This window comes from Pan troglodytes, chromosome 1, assembly GCF_028858775.2.
Source record: "Pan troglodytes isolate AG18354 chromosome 1, NHGRI_mPanTro3-v2.0_pri, whole genome shotgun sequence".
NCBI classification, from domain to species: Eukaryota; Metazoa; Chordata; class Mammalia; order Primates; family Hominidae; genus Pan; species Pan troglodytes.
The window spans coordinates 29,940,473-29,964,226 of record NC_072398.2 but is presented as its reverse complement, the minus strand read 5'-3'; the positions used below and the strand labels follow the sequence as shown (position 1 = coordinate 29,964,226).

At 36.7% G+C, this 23,754-nt stretch overlaps 1 long non-coding RNA gene across 2 annotated transcripts in view; it reads right to left on the bottom strand.

Annotated features, from left to right (window-relative positions):
• Positions 1–23,754, bottom strand: part of LOC107970220 (uncharacterized) — a 213,182-nt gene that overhangs the window by 188,585 nt on the left and 843 nt on the right. For both annotated transcript variants that reach the window (XR_010150287.1, XR_008537318.2), the window contains exons 2-3: positions 6,891–6,970; positions 713–805 (exon numbers count right to left, since the gene is read on the bottom strand). This is a non-coding gene — a long non-coding RNA (uncharacterized LOC107970220). The remainder of the gene's footprint in view (positions 1–712; positions 806–6,890; positions 6,971–23,754) is intronic.

Genomic DNA, 23,754 nt, shown 5'->3' with positions numbered 1-23,754 from the left:
GTTTTGTGGGCTCTTTTATTTTAGTTAGTAAACAATTGGAACCTGAACCCAGAAATCTTGGGGCTTCATTTAATACTCAAATTCCATAAAGAATGAGGGAGTTCTTAACTGGATCAGGCACACTTTGCCTTTGACAGTGCTTAGCTCCAAATCTTGCAGCTGGGAGGAATTATTCTGATAGTTCACTCTCTTTCTTGTCACTTTTATTTTAGAGGATATAAACCTTTGATGGTGCAAAACCTGTATGAGTCAGGACTAGCTGCCACCCATCAGTCCCAGTTGTAAATTAGGCAGTGCAATTCAGTAATCTCCCATGACCTACCTACTATAATTTGTTTATGTGTTTATGTAGAGAGAGAAAGAAAAGATGGAAATTTTTACCTGGCTCTCTCTGGGGTCTGAGTGAACAAGTATAAGGTTATCTGTTTAATGATTATTTCCACAAGCTAATTATTCCTTCACTTTCCAGTCTAACTCCAGCATCTTTGGTGAAGCATGGGATCAATCCATTCCCTTTCTCTACCAACTCAGGGAAACATACACTAAAGATCTGTGTCTGAGTGTTTCATGAAAGATATTTGGTCCCAGCATCATGAATGATGGCTAGTTGTGCTCTGTCATCTATCATCCGGTGGGGCTTTATTTTTCCCATTAAAATGTCTGACATCTCTTTTTTTTTTTTTTTTTTTTTTTTGGAAATTAGCAACCATACCTTCTGTTCCTCCTCCTTCCTCACAGGCATTCCTCCAACAGCTGTCAGATCCCAGGTTCCTTGCGGTTTCTGTTTATAAAGACCCTTAACACTCTGTAAAACATTAGAGATAATCTGCTTATATTGATATCTACTTTTCCCTCCACCCACTCCCACTACCTCCTTCATTACCAAACTCCAAGCCTTCCCTGTTACTTCTAAGGACTCCTTTGGAAACAAGATCTTAGGTCTAAAGGCATTCCTTTCCTTCTGCTACCCTTTGAGAATTCAAAATAAAAATCCTCTGGCTTTGAGATATGTGTAATTTCTGTAGAAGAAACTTAAAAACAGAAGATTAGTGTACTGAAATAAGAATAATCCGAAGGAAATTCCTAAGGAGAAAAACAGCTCTCTTTCATCAGCTCTCCCAGGAATTAAAGAGAGATGAAACAGATATGTGTGGTATTTAGAGAAAAAAATGCACTTTTCAATACACAGCATAAAATCTACCTTCTGAGTTTCACAAATAAAGGTCTTAATCTTTTCTTTTATCAAACTAGAGTGGTATAACTTAACAACAACAACAAAACTACAGTGAAAAAAAATGTGCAGAAATGAGTCCTGAGCTAGTCATTTAATAAACATTCCTGGACCAAGGTGTTATGGAAATAAGGCACTAGGGATGGAAGTATGTTACCCCTTGCTTATAATCACTAAGGACTTTTTATTTCCCTGACATAAATGACATAAATCATTTTGCCCTATTAAGATAAAAGTCTGAGTGGCCTTGCTCCAAAGCAGGGAGATGAAAAAATTTCTACATCTTCTGTATACTATTTATTTTCAATTTCATCCTTTAAAAATTTATTTTCAAAATATATTTCATAATACGATTAATATACTAGTTAGCACATGTAAACATTTTACACATAAGTACAAAGATGTTGGAAGGACTGGCTCAAAATGTTTACTGTGTTTTACTAGTAGGGATGCATGATCATAAATATGTAATAGGTCCACTGACCTATTACAAAGAATAATGAATCAGTAATCCTGGATTTGAGACACTGCGACCTGTTACCACTCAGCTACTTGTCCTTACCCAGGTCACTTGGTTCTCTGAATTTCCATTTCAAGTTTTATAGTTAAATTAGATACTGCCTGAGGTCCCAATCAGGAAAAGTGCCAATCATCATTTTTACACATGATTGTTAAAATCAGCAATTTCACTTTCTTTTTGTTGTTGTTGTTGTTGCTGAGACAGAGTCTTATTCTGTTGCCCAGGCTGGAGTGCAGTGGTGTGATCTCAGCTCACTGCAACCTCCACTTCCCATGCTCAAGTGATTCTCCTACCTCAGCCTCCCGAGTAGCTGGGACTACAGGTGCACATCACCATACCAGGCTCATTTTTGTATTTTTAGTAGAGATGGGGTTTCACCATGTTGGCCAGGCTGGTCTCAAACTCCTGACCTCAGGTGATCTACCTGCATCAGCCTCCCAAAGTGCTGGGATTATAGGCATGAGCTACTGAGCCCAGCCAGTAATTTCACTTCCACGGTGACTTGCAAATGAACAGGTTGCAAAGGTAAATAAGACTTTCATCAAAGAGCTGAGGATTTAATAATGGTGGAAGAAGAAATTAAAAGGTTTATTCTATTTTAATTGTTACAATGAGGCTGCCAGAAACAGCACCATCCTACTGTACATGACTGTTGGATGTGACGCTTTCTCCTTCTCAGGATTTCCCTGGTGGTGGGTTTAGGAACGGAATCATTTATGCACACAGGGAAGGAAAATTCTTCATGGTCATACTTTGGGAGCAAATACTACTAACTCAATTGTTAAAGATGAAGTAAGAAAATAGTTGAGCTAATAGAGGGTCCGCTTTGATGGGTATTTCTAAGGCTTCCCTATTTACATTCTCACATTTCTAGTATAGAAAACTTTTTAGATCTTATGGTTTATTCTAGGTCCATTTTATTAAAATATTACGATTCATTTTCTTAAATCAAGATTCTCGAATGTGTCCCTTGTGAGTTTAGGGAGTCCATTCTTCTGTTAACCCAACTGATCAAGTTTTGCCCTCTAATCACACTGCTTAGCTATAGAATATATGTAGTGCATTTCATTCATTTCCTTACAAAATTAAAAAATATGTGTGATGTATCTTCCTCACTATATTTTTGGTTTCTTGAAAACAAAGACAGTGTTTAATTCATTTTGGAGCCTCCAAAGCTCCAGGCATGATATTTCTTGCCCATCGCAGGTATTCAGAACAAGTATCAAATGAATGAATGAATGAGCAAGAGGAGAGCGGTACCTTACCAAAATCTAGAAAAGCTTTCTCAAAATGCGATCTGTGGACTATTTGCATCATTCACTCACTTGAGACCCTGTTTCAAATGCACTTTATTGGGCCCCGCTTCAAACATATCAAATCCTTCACATATTGATAAGCTCACCAAGAGATTCTGTGCATGTAAAGTTTGGAATCACCAATTAAGAGAATTATCAGTACTTTACCCCTTTTATTTCCAGTGAATGTCAGGGACATGAATGATGGCTTCTATACAAAGATTTCTTGAGACCTAAACTTTTCCTTTGCTTCTGAACTTTGTTCAGCATCCCATCTGTACCCCTAAGGCTGCATGTTTGTGGGAATTTAACAGCAGAGATTTTATTGTAGTGGTGGAGGATTAAGGGTTGTTTGGAAGTTGTGACTAATAACGGCTACAATGTATTGAGTACTTATGCTATATTCTGTTTTATAGATATATAAATATGTACTTTATATAATTTCACATTAATTCCTATTTATTAGGTAATGTTATTAGGTCCATAATAAGAATTATGATAAGAAAATTGGAGCAGGAAAAAAAGGAAAGTAACTTGCCTGTGATCACACAGTAAGTGGTAGAGCCATTCAAATCCTGGCAATGTGGTTCTAAAATCCACATGTTTAACCACTATGCAAAACTGCCTAACAAGAAAAGATAGTAAAGAAAAAACCTCTAGGGAGTTCAAGGGCGAAAGAAATCATGTGCTGCCACAAGAAGACTTCCAACTGAGAAACTAATGATGTGCTTCTGTAGCTGTGAGTTACTGTAAGCAACTGTAAAGATATGATTTCGTAGCATTTTCCCAAATAACAGTTGCTTAGTTGCTCTCACACCCTCTACACTCCAGTCACAATTGTACTTATTGGAGCAGGTGGCTCTGGTAAATCTTAGTATGAGCTGTCACTCAGGGAATCAGGGTTCTCAGTGTGGGGGAAGGAAAGTGTGAGAGTAATGGGAATGTTCTCAAAATAGAAACTTTGTTCTCAGTAGTCAGGGGCACAGGTAAATTAAGAAGGGAGCTAAGACCCAGAACTACCTGTGTTACTGAGATGGGACACACAATTCAAATGATCAAGCATGTATTAAATGCCTGCTATATGCCAGGTATAACGCTAATCTCCAGTGGGAGAATTTCCTCTGAATATGGAAGAGTATCTAGCAGGGCAAGAAGTAATGGAATAAGGCAAATTCCAGTCACTAGATCTGGTGAACAAACACAGAAAGGGTCACAAAGTAGGTCATTCTTCTGAGAGATCACCTTCAAACACTGATTAAAGTCTCATGGTACACCTAAAACCAAGTATTCTCTTTCCCTCAACAAGGTAGGATTTTTTTTCAAAGTAAATCCTAAAAATAAAAGTGAAAAAAGGCAAAGATCTTTGAAAAAATATGCAACAAAAAGTACTTTTAAGCATGAATATTTCAGTACAACTCAGCATGCATTTAAAATGAAAGGTGAATTATTCGCTATCAAGAAACTTCAAAGCTCTTCAATTGAATTTGCTTGGCAGCAAAATCATATGATGGGTGGTCTGTTCAGGCACTTGTCCAAGTCCAATCACATTACATTTTCATAGTATCAACATTTAAAAGCCCCATCCTTGTTGCATCAACAGCAATGCATGGGAACCTCTCCCAAACACGTGGCAACCAGCACATTATACAAATATGTTTGCTCCACAAGCCAGACTGCCGTTTTCCAGAAAATACAAACTCAGCAAATGAATGAAGGATTTGCATGTTAACAACTCAGAGCTCTACCATTTGAAATATATCACATGGACCTGAGAGTGAGGATTCATCTCATTAACAGTCAGTTGACTTTGCAAAAGCATGGACATCATTTTCCAGCTCAAATGTCAGAGAAGAAGCTAAAATGCAAGTTTTCTGACTTTGAAATCAGTTCATTTTCCATTTCATAGGATGCTTCTCGGTTCAATTTTCCATATCACTGAGCCTAGGTTAGAGTTACTGTATATTCACCAACTTTTTTCCCTCTCTCCTAATATATAAGGAGTAGCTTATGGGGCTGACAACATAGATTGCAGTCCACAACTGTTACTAACTCAATGTACCTAAGCAAGTCACTTGACTTCTCTGAAATACAGTTTTTTTAGCCTTTAACTGTATTGATTAAATTGAATGGGTTTTAAAAGGATTGTATAAAAATGATTGCAAATTGTAAGCACTATGCAAATATGTTAGTATTGATAATAATAATCACCTTCCTGAGGTAAAGGAAGATATACATGCTCTTGTTCCTCATATAGAGCAGTAATAATAATTGAATATTGTTGAACACTTGCTATGTATCAGGCACCGTTCTAAATGTTGTACTTCTATAAACTGATTTAATCTTTACCACAAGCCTATGAAGTAGTTATTATTATCATTCCCAATCTACATATGAAACATCTGAGGTTCAGAGAGGCAAATAGAACAACTGAGATTCCAACCCCAGAGCCCCACTTCATGGCCACTACTGCATAAGGCATATGATATAATGAATGGCCATTGGACCAGTAATCAGCCAACCTTTAATCTGTTTCTGGTTCAGGGACCTCCTAGCCATAGCCTAGAACCAAGCAGATGCTAAGGAAACACTGGACTCATTGATGAGCCACATGTTCTTTCACCAATCTCTGAGTCCCAGTTCACCTTTCCACCTTGCTTATACATGTGACACTCCACGAGAAAACACGTACTTCACAAGTGTTAGGTGCTATTAGCATATTTGTTAAGAAAAACAGTGACACTTGAATGAGTGGCTAAACTGGTGTGCTTCCAAGGTCTACATTCATTTTACCCCTTTTTTGGTCTAGTCTAGTATGTGGTGAATTCAGTTTAGGTATCAGGGTAGAACTTGCTGACTGTATTTCCACATATAGAAATGTCAGGGGATCTTGGAAGACATATGCAAGGCCAAGGATCTTGCTGCAGGTCCATCTGGTGAATCCTCTATGGAACATGCAAGGCCTGAGGGACGGCTCTATTGCCAGACCACTTCCTGTGTTATATCCTGAAGCCTCCACATTTTTGGCCACTCACCCTTGCAGGCCCTCCCCTCTACAGCTGTTCTGGCTGATAACTTTCAAAACATAAAATAATACAAGCCTAACACATGATTACTACTACTTTTAATGGGTTGAGCATTGTCCTCCCAAAATTCATGTTTACCCAGAACTTCAGAAAGTTACTTTATTTGGAAATAGGGTGTTTTCATATGTGATTAGTTAAGGATTTCAGGTGTAAATCACCCTGGATTTAGGGTGGGCACTAAATCCAATGCCTGGTGTTCTTATGAAGAAAGGAGAGAGAGATTTGGGCACAGAGACACAGATGCAGAAGAACCGGAGATACAGAGAACACCGTGCAAAGCTAGAGGTAGAGACTGGAGTGATATTACTACAGACCAAAGAACACAAGGGATTGCCAGGAGCCACCAGAAGCTGGAAGAAGCAAGGAAGAATTTTTCCCTGGAACCTTAGGAGGGAGGATGGCCCTGCTGACATTTTGCTTTCAGACTTCCAGCCTCCAGAACTGTGAGAGAATAATTTTTTCTCTTTTTAAGCCACCCGAGTTTTGGTGATTTGATACAGTCCTAGAAAACAAATCGACTATTACTACTCCACTACTATTACTCTTTATTCTAGAAATAATTAGAAAAGGTATTTCAATGACTCTCCGAATCCCTGAAGAATCAGAGATTCAAAATATAAAACTAAAGTAAAAATTCTGAAAATCACACTCTACCTGGGGAAAATTATGAATCTTACTCCACACGAGGAAAACACAAGCCAATACTGGCAACATTTATTCTCACTTTTGATGGTCCAATAATTAGGGCAAAATTTACTTACAGCAAGAGGCTTTTTTCCCTTGCGTAGCATACTTCCACGTAATTATAAAACCGCATGCTCTTAAAAGACACGTTCTAGTTCTATAAAAATAAAGTTAAAGGAAATATTTTAGAAAAAAATTAATTCCAAAAATATAATAAAATGCTGTCATTTTTCTGCTATGAAACAACCAATTCAAGAAATATTTTCATTACTCTTAGTTACTACAGATCTATCTAGCCCAATTTTAAATCTATTACACAGTAAAGTTCATTTACAATATTCATTAATCTACTTTTTTCCACAACTTAAGTAACTAGGAACCATCAAAGATTATTTTTAAAAAAATATTTGAACTAGGCCCACTTACACACTTTCAAATATTTTGTCCAAGATTATTACCCAAATGCAACATAGAGGAGACCCCAAATTTTAACTTATTAGGGGAAAAAAAGCCTGTAAAAATTTTATGCTTTGCAATCAAAGGTAGTGCTCCCAGCATGGTGCCTGCTACCCATATGCAGCTGTGACTGAAAAAAAATCAAGGTGTGATTAAATAGTCTTTTTCATATTATCCTCCATTAAAAAAGTTTTTTAACTGGAACACGGACATCATTAACAGAGTCTGTTCACCAGAAGTATTTTCTCCAAATTACCAAATGAGGCACCCAACTTCTGATTTCTTCACACCAGGTTGATATCTGCTACTGACAATCTCTCAGCAGTGTACTGCTCTGTCACACATCAGTTTTAATAAAATAAAACAACATGATGATAACTCTGTTTATGAGCTTTTGACATCCTGTGGATTCATAAGAAATTAATTTTTTCATGGCACAAACAAGAAGCATCGGAGCAGATCTTCTGATTCCCCGGCTCCCTCTCTCCACCCCCACCCTCTCCTAATTTCCCCACATCTCTTAATAGAAAGATAGTTTTCTGGTGTCTCAGCCCGGAAACGTTAGAACCACTTTAACTCTTTCTTCTGTATCTCCCCTGTATACAATTTGTCATGAAACCCTGTCATCTCTTAGCTGGGGCTGTCTAGATTCATGCCACTGTTCCCAAGCTCAGACCCCTCCATCTCCTGTATTCTGAGCCTCTTGATGACACCCTGAAGGTATAGACTCCTCTTCTCTGAAATCACCTCCACAGTCTCCATCCAGGTAAATGTGTCAAAAACATCACTTTCTTCACGGCATCCCGCTGCTTAACATTTCGTTATGGTTTCCAATTGTCCACTAGACAAAAGCTCTCATCCCGCAATAGGTTTTCAAACCCTTCTGTAATTAGCTCAGTCTATCAGTTTAAAAAAGAAATATAGATATCTTTCTCTTTTAAATTTCAGCACACAGCTACTGTTCCAGACAGATCACTGCTTCCTTTCTAGCTGGACCTCCCCTTTCTCCGGGCCTCATGAGCGCTATTCAAGCCTGTCCCCATTTCTTTGACTTTGGACACAGAATATCCTTGCTATTCCCCACCCTTAAAACCCTAACAGTCTGGGGCATTCTCACACTACCATACTCTGCATCATAATATCTTACCTCTGAAATAATTAACTTTCAATGTTTTAATATGTCATTTCTTGTCCTTTCATCTCTCTTATTCCTTCATTCCCACTAAATTGGCTCAGAGACCCCATTGAAGATCTACACACTTTATTACCTCATCATTTTTCCTGTCTGTTTGCCCTTTCTGGCTTTAATTCTCTTACTATTTAAACCATACACTACTACATCCTCGCCAGTCTCATTAATACCTCCACCCCACCTTGACTTCCTGCCTTGCTATTTCCAAAAACAGATCAATACGTTGTTTATTTCTTTTTTTTTCCCAGAAGCTATTGGTACAAATTTGATGACAATGTTGATTAGCTCCTTTAAATGTTCTGTTTGTATTTACAGTGAATTAGCAATTATTCCCTATTCTTACTCAGTTCTCTTTTCCTTTAAACCTCTACGCTTTTAAGCTTCTAATCTGTTTTCTATTTCTTTTATTCTCAGCAAATGGCCATTGCAGGGTGTAATCTATTCTCACATTCAGATTTACCTCTATTTCTTGACCCATTCTTCCCTTTCTAGTGTTAGAGGCAGCACAGCCCTGCTCTTCCAGGTTCTGGCTCCCTTCCCCTTTCATCTTTGAGTTCCTGCACAGGATTGTTCTGTTTATTCTTCTCCTTTGCCTTCTTTTGTCAGTTTATAATAAGTTAGCATCATCCACATATTTTAAAATACCTTTTTTTCCAGCCCTGTCTGTTCCTTGGCTTTACAAGTTAACTATTTAAAGGAATAGACTACACTCGCTGTGTACACTTTCTCATTCCAGATTCCCAACTCGAGTCACTGCAATCTGACCGTGAGTCCCACATTTCTACTGAACTTGCTCTCAGAAACTTTTCTGGTCACCTCTTCCTTACCTGCTAAATCCTATGGATTCATTTCATCCTTCTATAGCACCCCACAGTTGTTTACCTACATCTCAAAACAACTGTCTCCATTGCTTTCATGACATTCCACTATATTTCCTTCTACTTTCATGGTTCCTCCTGAGAGGTTTTCACTAATTTGTCTTCTTTGATCTAGCTTTTAAATGTGGGTTAAAAAAAAATGATTTCTAAGTTATCTTTTCTTCTCCTACAAATTTTCTCCCCAAATGATTTTTCAATTCCTGTAGTTTTCTCTGATTCCTATATGCTAATGACTCTCAAAATTTATTTCTATCCCCAAACTGAGCTTTAGACCAAAATTCCCAGCTGTCACCAAATTCCCATTAACACCTCAAACCCACCGAAAGTTAAACTAATTATCTTCATTCTACACTTGCTTCTTCGTCTGTATTCTTTATACTTGTTAATATCTTCAGCAGAACACTTTAAAATAGCCATTTTAGATTATTTCCTATACCTCATCCCCAAGTCAAATGGATAACAAAGTCCTAAACCATTCAACCTTTCCAATCTGCCTTCTCTCCCATCCTTCTCAGTCTATTGAAGGGCTGGGTGTGGTGGCTCACGCTTGTCATCCCAGCACTTTGGGAGGCTGAGGCGGGTGGATCACCCGAGGTCGGGAGTTTGAGATTAGCCTGGCCAACATGGTGAGACCCCCATCTCTAATAAAAATACAAAAATTATCTGAGTGTGGTGGCACCTGCCTGTAGTCCCAGCTACTCAGGAGGCTAAGGCAAGAGAATCGCTTGAACCTGGGGGGTGGAGGTTGCAGTGAGACATTGCACTCCAGCCTAGGCAAAAAAGCAAGACTCCGTCTCAAAAGAAAAAAAAAAAAGAAAGAAAAAGAAAAAGATTACTAATGAGTGTCTTCTTATAGCCTCTCATTCACTCTTATTGTTATTTCTATGTGCCACAGCTAGCCTGTTACGTATATGAACATGTCACTCCTATGTTAAAAAAAAAAAATAGAAAAAAGGCCTCTGATCTGAGATGAGTTTCTAAATGTTAGCCTGTCTTTTGTGTCTTCCTAAGTAAAAGTGTGGGCTCATATTAACGCTGGTCAAGAAGTCCAATGTATAACTTTTGCCCATGTGGATTTTATTTGAGTGATGGTACCTATTTTCTTCTGTTGTTCAAACTACTGGGTGCTGTCTGTGAAACCACTTTATCCTCTTTCCAGATGCAGTTCTTTGTACTCAAAATGAGTCTTTCTCTGTAAATGGCTATATACCAGCCTCATTTTCCAGCTGCTGCTCTTTCCTTGTATCTCACAACCATGGCAAAAAGATAGAATTTGGGCATCAGTGAGTTCTCTTTAAGATGTCTCACTTATTTCTAAAGAATAATCCTTACACTTGGCATAAAAATTAGTGTTGCTACTTTTTAAAATGCCTGCTGAAATGTCCAATGACCTGGTCTTCTATCTGGAATAAGATTATGATTACAGAGATTAAAAAAGCTCATTGAATTGAAGACAGCCCTGGAATTTCAAGATTATTTTAGAAGACATGCAATTGCTACTTTGCATTTTACATGTGCAAACAAAGCCATCAAGCCAATTAAGGCTGCTTTCAGTTCATTCTGATAGTACAGGAAGGTATTTATGTACTGTCAGTGCCAGCCTGGGCAGCGTGCAAGTCTTGACTCGTAGATCTCCCCTCCCGCCCTGGCTGGAAAGATATCTGTGCATCTCTTTCAAGCTTGTTTAGGGTGTGTAAAGGCTCTTTCTTCGTCCACTCTACTTTCAATATAAAGTATTACTTAGAAGAAAGCTAAAAACCTGATTTTGTGTTGATAGTTAAGCCTTTCACACAACATAAATATAAGGAGTTTGATCAAGTTTACTTGTACTGTCTCACTCAAGATGTAGTTTTTAAAATGTTTTTAAAAATCTCCGCCTTGTTTGTCACATGTTAGAGTATGTGTGAGAGCAGCAAAGAAGAAGCCAAGGATTAAGTTTGTCTTAAAACTTTTAGCTTGTAGTCAATCATTTCACTTTAATGTGCTACATCATGCTACAATAATTGTTTTAACCCATTTTCTGGTGACCATACCAAACCTTCAGTGAAATCAATTTAATTTTGTCGTTTTGAAATTGCTCTCCAGAAAACAAGAGATATAAAGTTTTAAAGCAATTATACAAATAATTATGTCAAAATCCAACTGTTTAAGTGGAGTTTGAGCTTGTATTTTTCTCTAATGGCTCACATATTTGAATATATTTTTCATGCAAGACACTCAGCTGTACATTTTGCAGGATAAAAAAGTGCTTCGATTAAATGGGTCAATCAATTAATTAATAATTAATAACTTCCTACTTCACTCTTCTTCTAAATACAGAGCTATTAATATTGCTTTAGGGGAGCCAAACACAATATACTGATAATTATTCCCATAGCTATTATTTCGCATTATAGAGGTTTTGTAATACAACATCACAAAATTACAATGTCCTTTTTAAAAATCCCTTCCCCCACTCAGAAGAAAGCTATAAATTTAAGCCAATATAAACTTTTTAGAATTCTCTCTCTCAATTTCACACCAGGGCGTGGTGCTACACAGCTGGGGAGCTGAGCTAATAAGTGCTGAAAAATGAAAAATGCTGCTTTATGGCATCACATTAACTGGCAAAAAGAATACTTTTACCTCCACCCATTTTTGACAAACAAATGCCAGAATGTAGACGCTGTAACAATGAGACTTTATGATAGTTGGCCCATGGGGCAAACAGATTTGTCTTGTGGGATTTTCTTTTTGTTGAATACTACATGTAATAAGAAGTGGCACAACATTTGTAAAATCTAATCACTTCTGGTTCCTTTTTGAACCTCAAAGGGGTTATTTCTAGAAAAGCTGTTGGAAACACTACATAATGATCTATTTATGCAGTAGTGAAACAGGATTATCCCTTTTACAAGGAGATAGCTTTCCCTAACAATGTAAATACTGTAATATGAGTGTACAACTTCAGGATTTTGAGGAACATCATGTCCAACAAATATTTATTGAATAACTACAATAGAGTTCAAGGAATGATGCTAAGAGTTCTTGTGAAATTTACACGACATAATATAGTCAGGGCCCAGCTGTTTTTCTTGGGCTGGTTTGTTTCCCAGCTGATGGTCATTCATCCACTCATTCACCCTCTCACTCAATCACTCGCTAGTCACTCATTCAACATTCAATCAGTACATGTCTATTGCGAGTTTACTATATCCAAGTCACACAGGCCTAATAAATCACAGAGGACGTGCTATTTTAGCAAAAGATCCCAAATCAATTGTGGAAAAAAAAAAAAACAACTCTTTACACAGGGGCTTGAAATAAATGAGCTGCAGCCAGAACAAGGTAGGCAAGAAAAGAGAGGCACGAGGGTGCATTGGTAGGGTACATTCCTTTCCCGTAGGGAAATACTAAACTTCGGTCAAACGAGAGGACACAGAGTAGCTCTAAGTCCTACCTGAAGGCTCCTAGGTGCTGTTGACTCAAGTGGCTGGGAATTTCTGATTAGAGTATTTAGAGAACTGCGATTGTCTGTTCTATAGATGCCTTCCTTGAATTTACATAGCTAGAAATATAGTCTCTCCTCTGAACTTGTAAAAAAAATTGCTATGGCCTTATTACAGCAGTTATTGTTAGTTACCTTATATTATAGGTGTACATCTCATATCTCCTTACTAAATGTAAACTCCTTAAAGGTAGAACTAAAATCTGATTTATCTCTCATTTTGCACAGTACATTACAATTATGAACATTCTATACTATTTTGTTGGATAAAGTTTTCAATGAATTCAACCAATATATGATCAAAGTACTCATAGCATCTGAATAACACATTGTACTAATAAATAATGACAAAAAATATAAATATTAGTTTAGAAGCCCAAAAAGCATAACTAACATTTAAGAGAAGTACAATTTTGGTAGTCTAAATCATGTGCAGATTAGTAAATAATGGAACCAAATAAGGAAATTCTGGTTGCACCGTTTAAAATTTGGAATTAAATGAAGAAGCCACTGAAAAGTGACCTTTTTCAAATTCCCAAAAAGTATGTGAGTGTATTGAGTGTATTTTAAAGGCCACAATAAAAGAATGCAGTTACATAAGCTGTGTGATATTACCATTTTTATGTTCCATAATTCAATAAAATGTACCACTGGAGTATTTTCCCTCACAAACAAACGCAAATTCTGCAAATAGCAGATGATTTCCAGGAACAAATTCATTCCCATTATTGTTACTGTTCTTTTGTGTGTGTGTCTGTGTGTATGATGGAGTTTCGCTCTTGTTGCCCAGGCTGGAGTGCAATGACACAACCTCGGCTCACTGCAACTTCCACCTCCTGGGTTCAAGCGGTTCTCCTGCCTCAGCCTCCCAAGTAGCTAGGATTAGAGGCCACCGCCACCATGTTCAGCTAATTTTTTTTTTTTGTATTTTTGATAGAGATGGGGTTTTACCATGTTGGCCAGGCTGGTCTTGAACCCCTGACCTCAGGTGATCCACCTGCCTCACCTCCCAAAGTGCTGGGTTTACAGGCATGAGCCACCGCGCCCAGCCTGTTACTACACTTAGTGTTACCAATGTTAAATATCATGGAAATGGAAAAACCACCATTTTGGTTAGTTGCGGTAGTTTCTAACAAGTTTTTCAAGAGTGCAGACATCAATTACCTTCTGTAACAGTGCTCAAGGTAGCAAGCAATCTATCAGTGCTACTAACATTTTAATAAACTTGATCAAGTTTGATGAAAAGTTTCTATTACTGATCCTCAGGTAATTATCCATCCTGAGATAATAGATACTAAATTTTTGGTATCTAGTTGAACTTTGAGGATGACTAACACTGTGAAGATAAGCTTGCCTCATTTCCACATAATCTGGGAAACTAACTGATTCCTGATTTTACTCTGGAAGGGAAGATTATTAAAAACTTTTTAAGACTCTCCTGCTCACATTGGCAAGTGGTGAATACTGCACAATTTTGCATTAGAATGAGACATCTGGGTATGTGAGTTATTGCTGATTTTGTATCCCTTACGACGAGATTTTAATCCACTTGAATTCAAATTATGTTGATCACAATACAACTTCACTGGTCTAGGCACAAAACACCCTAAAGGCTTTAATGAGTTTAAGTGGATGAACTGCAAACAGCAAGATCCTGACAAACTCTTACAGATGCAGTAAGTACTTCTTCAAACAACGTGGGAGGCTGGCAAGAAACATCAGCAGAACAGCTAGGAACATAGTAATGTGGAACGTGGTGATGTCTTTTGAGAAAAGGATTTAGCCAATCACTGGTCAATAAAGACAATAATTAAAAACACATACAGCTTCTGAGAACAAGAACCATAGCAAATTAAAGTTCTGCCTTCAAAGAGCTTCATTTTAAGTTACAGATCCCAAAACAATTGCCATAATTAGCATAAGCTTTGTATGTAAAGAAAAACCTTTACTTTTTTTCTAACTTGTGACGTAGGCCACTATTTAAACAACAACAAAAAAAACTGATTCTCTACAAGATTTGTGTCTTTTTTTTTTGAGCTCATATGTACCTTTTAAATGCCATAGAATCTACAGGAATAGCCATAGAGACAAAATGAAAATGTCATTATTAAACTAGATTTAAACAAATTGCTAGAGAAGCTTCTTAGATTGATACTATTGAAAATGCCTTGGAGATCTGTGGAACACAGTTAAATGATTGCTATTCAGTATAAAGAGTATGGCTGAACTTTTTATATTACACTCTGTATTTTTTTTCCATACTCAGAAATGAATAAGTCTGGTTAATAATGTTATGAGAGAAACTTGGTGCTTTACACAAAGCACAAATTGTAGAAAAAAATGCATGCACCTTGTGTTTATGGCCAGGGCCATGGGTCAAAATGAAAATCATGTCCTGTTTGAACTGAAATAATCAAGAAATTTCATTTGCAGTGCATTTTTACGTTTTCTGGAAGTTTGTTTTAAGACAAAGAACATATTTATTGACAGTTCAATCTTTTTACTGGCGTAATGGATGACGTAAAGACAATGATGGGATTTGAGTCCTTGTGTGTCAAAAGAGACATAAAATTCGCCTTCTTTACTTCCATTCTGGTATGTTTCCTCTGAATAAGCAACAAATCCGTGGTAATTATTACCTTGAGTGACTTCCAGATGTTAACCATGCCATGTGACCGAACTCAACTATTCTCTAACAAGCATGGCAAGAGAGGGAAATTGTTAGTATATATGATGATTTCAATAACCATGAAAAATACCTTTTTTGTCTATCACATCCATCTGCATGATGTAAAAACCCTACATAAATAGGATACTTTTTTGAGAAGAAGAGGAAGACTTAAATCTGTATAACATAGGTGAACTTCCCCTTTAAAAAAAAAGAATAGCTAAATTAATGAAAGCTGAATGTAATTTATTATCTAATCCTTTAATTGTTTTTAGATTTTAAATTATATGCCTACGCTCTATAGAAAGGGAGATAAATTATTATGGTTTATGTTAATTTATGACAAGTCCTTTCGATGTTTTCCATTTTCTAGGTAAAAATATGCTGTTAAATTGTTTTCAGCCAAACATTGATGCACTTTACATTTTCTATTAAGAAAAATAAATAATTCACACTTTTGCAAGGGAAGGTATGCACTTTTTCTGGCTTTCTTGAAATTATACTATTACTAGCAGCAAGTGCCAGCAGACTTCATGGGTGGTATTTCTTACTGAAAAGCAAGACATGAATTAATATTTTTATTACAGTCAACTCACTTGTCTTCATAAATAAAATATTATTAATGTTTTTCCATTTTGATTTTAATGCTAGCAAGAAGAATACACAAATTGTTAGAAAAAAGAAATAAAATACCTGGATAAATAGTTTTTCAAAGACTGTCATTGGTACATATTAAAGCAACAGTTGAGATTGTCAGTTAAGGTTCCAAACACTGATGTGTACTGTGTTTTTTTAAATCTAAATTATTGAGTAAATTGCTTGTCTTTTATATTTTTCCTATTGAAACAGATGTGGTTAATATAATCTGTGAATGTCCTTTGTGTATTATGCATTCTATAATGACCATGTGAGCATAAATTAATAAGTAATATGAGAAAAAAATAAGCAAAAATTCTTTCTACAAACACACACACACACACACACACACACACCTACCTGCATCCTATTTTTAAGTGAGAGAATGATGAAGGACTTAGCACAGAGCCAACACTAAAGGGAAGCTCTTTATTTTTGTTGACATTATTGTTTCTCAGGCCCACAATGTTGGTATAAAGAGAGAAAGGCAGAAAAGTAAACAGTCAAATGTGCAAATGGCTATGTTCGTGGTAGCTGAGCTTGCTAAAAGCCAGTAGAAGAGGACTGATCAGAGGAAGAAACAGCAGACCTGAGTTTTGAAGAATGAGTAGGCAGTTGAAGAAGTAAATAGAGGAGGGCTACAAGCCTGGCTGAGATTAGAATGGGCAAAGCTGAAGGGACAGGAGATGGCACAGCAGATTTTTAACACTCTGGGTGTTCAACATGGTAAAAAGAGTAGAATATAAGACCGGATGTCTCCAGATATAAAACTGGGAACATAAGTAGAGGTGTGTTCCTAAAGAGCTTTAGGAAAACTGGTATCAATCCTTCTAATAGATGCACTGTAAAAGCATCTTTTTAAAAAGACAACTCTGTGAAGAATGCTTTTATAGACATTGAGGAATGAAAATGAAAAAAAAATCCAGTTTGCCTGCAAGAAGGTCACAGAAACAGACACTCATTGAGATATAAGTTATACGTACTCTATCTTGTAAATTTAGACTTTGGGATATAAATTATACTTTCTTAAAATCAGGCATTCCTATCAAAATGACATTATTTGCTTTTATTTCCATGCTTAGATTTGCATAATTAACCTAAAGCATAGTATTTTCTAAATAGGATTACTACACCTTACGGGTGTACAAGATAGTTGTTTGGGCATGTGGAAAGAAAATATTAGAATTTGTTTATATTTTACTTTTCTTCCATGTTTTACATTTCTACTTTTTTCTATGTTCAGTATGCACATAATGCATTACTACAATAGTGCATTCATATAATTTATAAATAAAAAATACACATTTATAAGAGATGTTCTAAAAACTTTTTACTGATAGGTATATACAATAGACAAATTTCTGAGACAACCACCATAAAAGTTAATTATTTTTACTATACCAACTAAACTGGACAGTTGTAGCTTGCACCAGGTAAATAGTACTGCTTTGATTTAGTTGAGGACATAAAGCACAGGACCTCTCATAAGCTTTGCCTTGTTGGGAATTGGAACGGACCTGTGGCCATTAATTTTATGTGTTTCTGCCCTCAAAAGCATAAAAGTATGAGGCAGGTGAGTCACACTCTGAGATCCATCAATTTCAAGGGGTCTACTCATTAGCTTTGGTGGGTTCACAAGCCCTCTAATGGGCATTCAGAGTACTGTGTGTGTGTGTGTGTGTGTGTGTGTGTGTGTGTGTGTTGTGTATTGGTTTCCCTTTCACTTGAGAGAGTCTGTAACTTTAAGCTAAATCTTAAATGAGACTATAAATACCCCCGCCATTGTCACCATCAATTTAATTGCCTTGCCATAGTACAGAGTCTCTTCTTCATTGGCTGACTGACCTCAGTACTCCAATCACACATGCCACACTTTAAGCTACCAGCCTTCCTGTATCATGGCTCTTTTGTTTCCTTGTCTTTTATGACCTAGTTATTTCTTGCTCATGGTCATGTTCTAGCTTTGCTTGGTTCTCACTACAAGATTTGACATTGGGCTTTGCAATTTTCAAAAATTTTGCTCCCCACACTAAGCTGAAAACCAGTCCTAATATTGTGATCCTGACCCTGGCCTTGGCTGGTTTTCTCCAAGAGGTGGCCTGTCACCTGTGTACCTCTGGTTACTGCTTACGTGCCAGAGTAACAAGTAGATGCCAGAGGAGTGTAGCGCTTCCCTCTTTGTTCATCCTTCCTGTTCAAAATATAACTCAATTAAAAGCATAATTTAACTCCAACAAGTAATATCTGAGACACTGTTCTAGGTATTTCAGGAGGACACAAAGAAATAAAACAGTTCTTGCTATTAAGGCAACTACAATTTAGTAGTTCACAGGGCTAGCCATGCAGGAAAAGTACTTAAACCTAGGTTTTCGTACCTCAAATCCATCGCACCTTCTACCACAGCTCAATGACAATTTTGTTTATAATTATTTTGAAATTGTGTATGTGTTTTCAGGTTTGCAAGAGTGTCTAATAAAGATATTTGTTTTCATTTATATTATATTATTTTGTTAACCCCTGTGAAGGAAAACTAAATAAATGCATATGAATGAAAATATATAATGAATGACAAACTAACATTTTGAATAATCACTGCTTTAAACTTCTCTTGTCACTTGCATCCTTTTTCTATTGTGATAAAAAGCACATAATGTAAAATGATCTTAACCATTTTTAAGTGTACAGTTCAGTAGTGTTAAGTATACTCACATTGTTATGAAACAAATCTCCTGAACTTTGTCATCTTGCAAATCTGAAAATTTATATCCATTAAACTACTAATCCCCTTTTCCTCCTCTCTCCGGCTCCTGGTAACCACCATTATACTTTTTTTTTCTATGAATTTGACTACTTCAGATATTTCATATAAGGGAAAGCATACAGTGTTCGTCTTTTTGTGACTGCTTTATTCAAGTTAACATAATGTCCTCAAGATTCATCCATGTTGTAGCATGTGACAGGATGTTTTTCCTTTTTAAGGCTGAATAATATTCCATTACATGTATATATAATATTTTATTTATCCATTTATCTGTTGATGGACATTTGGGTTGCTTCCATCTCTTGGTTGTTGTGAATAGCACAGCTATGAGCATGAGTGTACAAATACATCTTTGAGCCCCTGCTTTCAATACTTTTGGGTATATACACCTGCATCCATTTTTAACCTACACAAAGAATATCTGCTCTTGAAGACTGACATTTTGCCATCAATCTATAAGAAAGTAAATTCCTTGGAAATATGACAAGACAAAATAATTGTATTAATTTGCCTTTCAAATATAAACTAAGGTAGATTTTTCAAAGCTTCTCGATTTTCTTCATATATAGTTATAATAAAAGAAAATCCATTGTCATACCTTGATGCCAATTATACACATATAGAAAATATTCATAAATATATATACACAGAGAAATATGCACATACACAGACACATCCTGAAAATAGTCTACTTCAGAATAAAGTGCACTTCCATTTTTCAAATTGCAAAAATTGACTTTATATTTTCTAATTATCTTTTTTTAAAGGTCTTTTTAAATTTTTTTTCCTGGCTTTTAAAAGTAATCACAGAAAGAGTAGGAAGAGATTAAGGCTGCTAAACTCAGCCATACAAGGAGGAAGGAGAATCACATGTGCTGATCTTTCTCATACTACTAACTAAAAGTTTATGTAGTGCAATTAAGAGTTTTGAACCATTATTTTATAAGTAGAGTTAAACATCAGAGGTATATTCATAAATGAGTGGCACATGTCACATATTTAAATTCTTTCAGGATCTCAGAATGACAGAACCTGGGGCTTCTCCATCAAGTCCTGCTCCCTTATTTCACAATTGGAGAAACGTGTCCAATGAGACTAAATGGCCTATCTAATGTTACATAGCTTGTCATCCCCGAAGCTGGAACAGGAACTCCTATCATTTCATTACTTCAACATTTTTTATATCTACCTATCTAATCTTCTCTTAAATGAATGTAGCAAAATACAGTAGATATTCTGACTGCATTCATAAGTAAATTACTCTTTTGGCTTTTATTTCTTTTCTTTGTAATAGACTATGCAATGCAATGACTTCCCCTCATCTCATGGTAGGATTTGAACTTCCCTGCCCTCAAGGGCCCAAAACCTGATTAGGGGTTGCTGTTGATTCTTGCCCTGGATTTCAAAAGCCTCAAAATTTGTTATAGAAGAAAAAAGTAATAGGTTCTAGAGTACAGAGACAAATATGAAGATTGCAGGAGGGATTCCTCAGACTCATATAAGCACTGAGTGGAAGTTGAATAAGAAGTGTTTCCAGAGGGTAACTTAGGAATTTGAGAACTGGCCATGAGAGGTGTCCAAATGGAAGAAGACCCATTTCCCAGATAAGAGGAGACAAATGGCAATGCAAAGAACATTGTTCTGGTGTCCAAGCATAAACACTGACCCTGTAGCCTGCACCCAAGGGAGGAAAGTTCACTGTCCTCCTCTAGGGCCTACACACTGCTTTGGTGTGTATCATGTTGACTGTTAATAATCCAGCAGAGTAATCACTATCCATTCTCCAAGGCTGCGTTTGGTCTGTGTTTGAGGAGCTCATGTATTCCCCTACCCCTACTGCCAATGCCATCTCAGTCCATCTCACAATGCCCCAGGTGACCCATCTGCTCTAAAAAGAGAATGAGACCATGCACATCTAGTAGTAAGGTAAAGTAGAGGAATGACCCATATCTGTATCTGGAAAGACTGGACTGAAAAAGATTAAGGTCCCCAGAAATGAGGCAATGATTATGTTAAAGTTTATAATCTCATTTATAAAAAGTATAGTTTTGCTGTTTTGTAAGAATTCAGGACCTTTAAGTTTGTTTCTAGTTTTTCTTTCATGAATGGACAGGGGGAATGCATAAAAGAAATCATTTTGTTTATCTATGACAAAATGTTAAATTACCTAAAGCTGAAGCTGAAGCATTTTGTGCAATGTGTGTATATTGTTTATATATATATGTGTGTGTGTGTGTGTGTGTGTGTGTGTGTGTGTGTATGTGTTTCTCTCTCTCTGAATGATGCAACAGGTGAAAACTAACCAATAGAGAGGATATGGTTTGATGCTTAAGAATGAGCCAAACAACAAACGGGAAACTGTGTACTGTCTGCGTGACAAATGCAACTTCATTTAACTGTTATCATTTGAAAATACCAAATATACTAATCTTGTTCATTGTTTTTGTTTCTTTTTTGAGACAGAGTCTTGCTCTGTCACCCAGGCTGGAGTTCAGTGGTGAGATCTTGGCTCACTGCAACCTCTGCCTCGGGGTTCAATCAATTATTGTGTCTCAGCCACCGGAGTAGCTGGGATTACAGGCATGCGCCACGATGCTCGGCTAAGTTTTTTTGTATTTTTAGTACAGATGGGGTTTCGCCATGTTGGCCAGGCTGGTCTTAAACTCCTGGCCTGAAGTGAACCGCCTGCCTTGGCCTCCCAAAGTGCTGGGATTACAGTAAGCCACTGCACCCAGGCAAAATATACCAATCTTAATGGCTGAACTTTCAATTGCTTTTCTGTTTTGAAAACTAAGTGTGGCCTAAAGCATTTCTCAACACACTGAAGAACAGTAAACTAAACTCCGACTTTGCCATTTATATCGTTAGATCCTAATTGATATTGAAACCCTGCAAAACAGGAGAACTTTTTCTTTTTCTTTTATTTTGTTTACTTGCTTTTTTAAGTTTAGAACTGAAGTTACCAAAAGGAGGTGCATATAGATTGGCAGAAAGCAAATGAGTAGCAACAAAAAATAATTAGGAGCTATATAAAGAGTAAAAGAATGAATGAATAGGAATCTTCCAGTGATAATATTCCCCCACCTTCAATAGGGCAAAAGATCCACCACAAAAGCAAATAGTCATCTTGAAACTTAATTACATTTCAAAGTAGTACAGTAACATGAAAGGAACAAAACATTTTTGTTCAACAGTTTGCCTACCAGATGGGATCTCTAAATATAGGTAATCTAAAACCTTTGCTTGTCCTATAAACAAATAAAGATGAAAGGAATAGCAACAATAGCTAAGCATTTAAATCACTGGAAATAAAATAGCACTTTGGTTAAGTGTGGAAGAATCTGGCTCATTCTAATAATGAATCTGGGAAGGCTGGAGTTCTCAGTGAAATTCAGAATACAGAAGGTTGCTTCTGGTATTTACCACCTGCTTATCTACCTGTTTAAACTGGTAGAATAGTCGGAAGAACGAATCAGGAACTAATAGCAGTAGACTTGGGAAAAACTAAAGAAGCACAGGAACACCTAATAAATAGAGACTCTAAAGGGCCACAATACAAATTCCAGACTTTTGTTTTTGAAATAAGAGTTGGGACATGCCCTTGCTTTACTTCTGTGCACTCATGTGTAAATGTGGGTAATAGTTAAGAACCTATGCTCTAGAGTCAAGCCCAGCATGTGAATCCAGGTTCTACAACTGACTGGCACTATGACTTTGAGCCAGGTTCCTTACCTCTTTGAGCCTCATTGACAAAAGCAGATAGTAATAGTACTGAGTTTTATTGGAATTAATTTATGACAGTTTTTGGCACCTACTGAATCCCATGAATATTAGTTGCTTATTATTATTAATAATCATTACTCTTAAATAATTATATTCTGATTTTTTGCTGTCTCAAAAGCATGGGGTGGTGTACAGTAAGATTTTCAGGTAGTAAATGGAGTTCTAAGAGTAGAACTTAAAGCCTTCCCTGTATATCTCCAAGTGGTCTTTCCTAGTAGCACTGCCCTCTTCTCACCTGGCTAGGGAAGGTTATCTAGAACTCATATGGGGAAGGCAGGTCAAAAGACAGAGGTTTTTCTTTTAAGAATTGGCTATCAGAGCTCAGCCTACCCTAGTTTGTCCTCCTCAGGGACTTCACTTATACAACTCTCTGCTGCAGATCTATGGGCTTTGGAGAAATGACTCAGAATTTCTTTTTGATTTGGTTAACTAATGGCATGTAGGACCATTCTGGTTGATGGTATTGTTATTAATATAACACCATGATAGCTTAGAGCTGATTTTAGCAACTAATGTTGATAGTAAACAGTTTACTTACCTGGAAGTAGGGTGATTACCTGGAACAAATAAAAGGTAAGTTGTAATTGCTAAAATGTAATGCAGACTACAATGAATGGAAGGCCAGTGTTTAATGGTACTTAAGCTTTTACTGGGTTATTTTGTTGAATTTTACATGAGGCAAGAGCAACCTGCTGGGGCCACTGCCTTCAGTATTAAAAGATACCTATGTTTTGGCCTTTATAGAGGAAATAATTCCATTTCTTAGTATTTTTAAAATTATGGTAAAATACACATAAAATTTACTAAGTGTACAGTTCACTGGCAGTTATTAACACTGTTGTACAACCATCATCACTGTCCATTTTTAAAAATGTTTCACTATCTAAGCAGAAACTCTTGTACTCATTAAACAACAACCTCCCAACTCCCTCTTCCCTTAGGCCCTGGTAACCTCTAATTTCACTTTCTGTCCCTATGCATTTGCCAATTCTAGATATCTCATGTAAGTGGAATCATACAATTATTTGTCCTTTTGTGTCTGGCTTACTTCACTCGGCATAATGTTTTCAAGGTTCATCC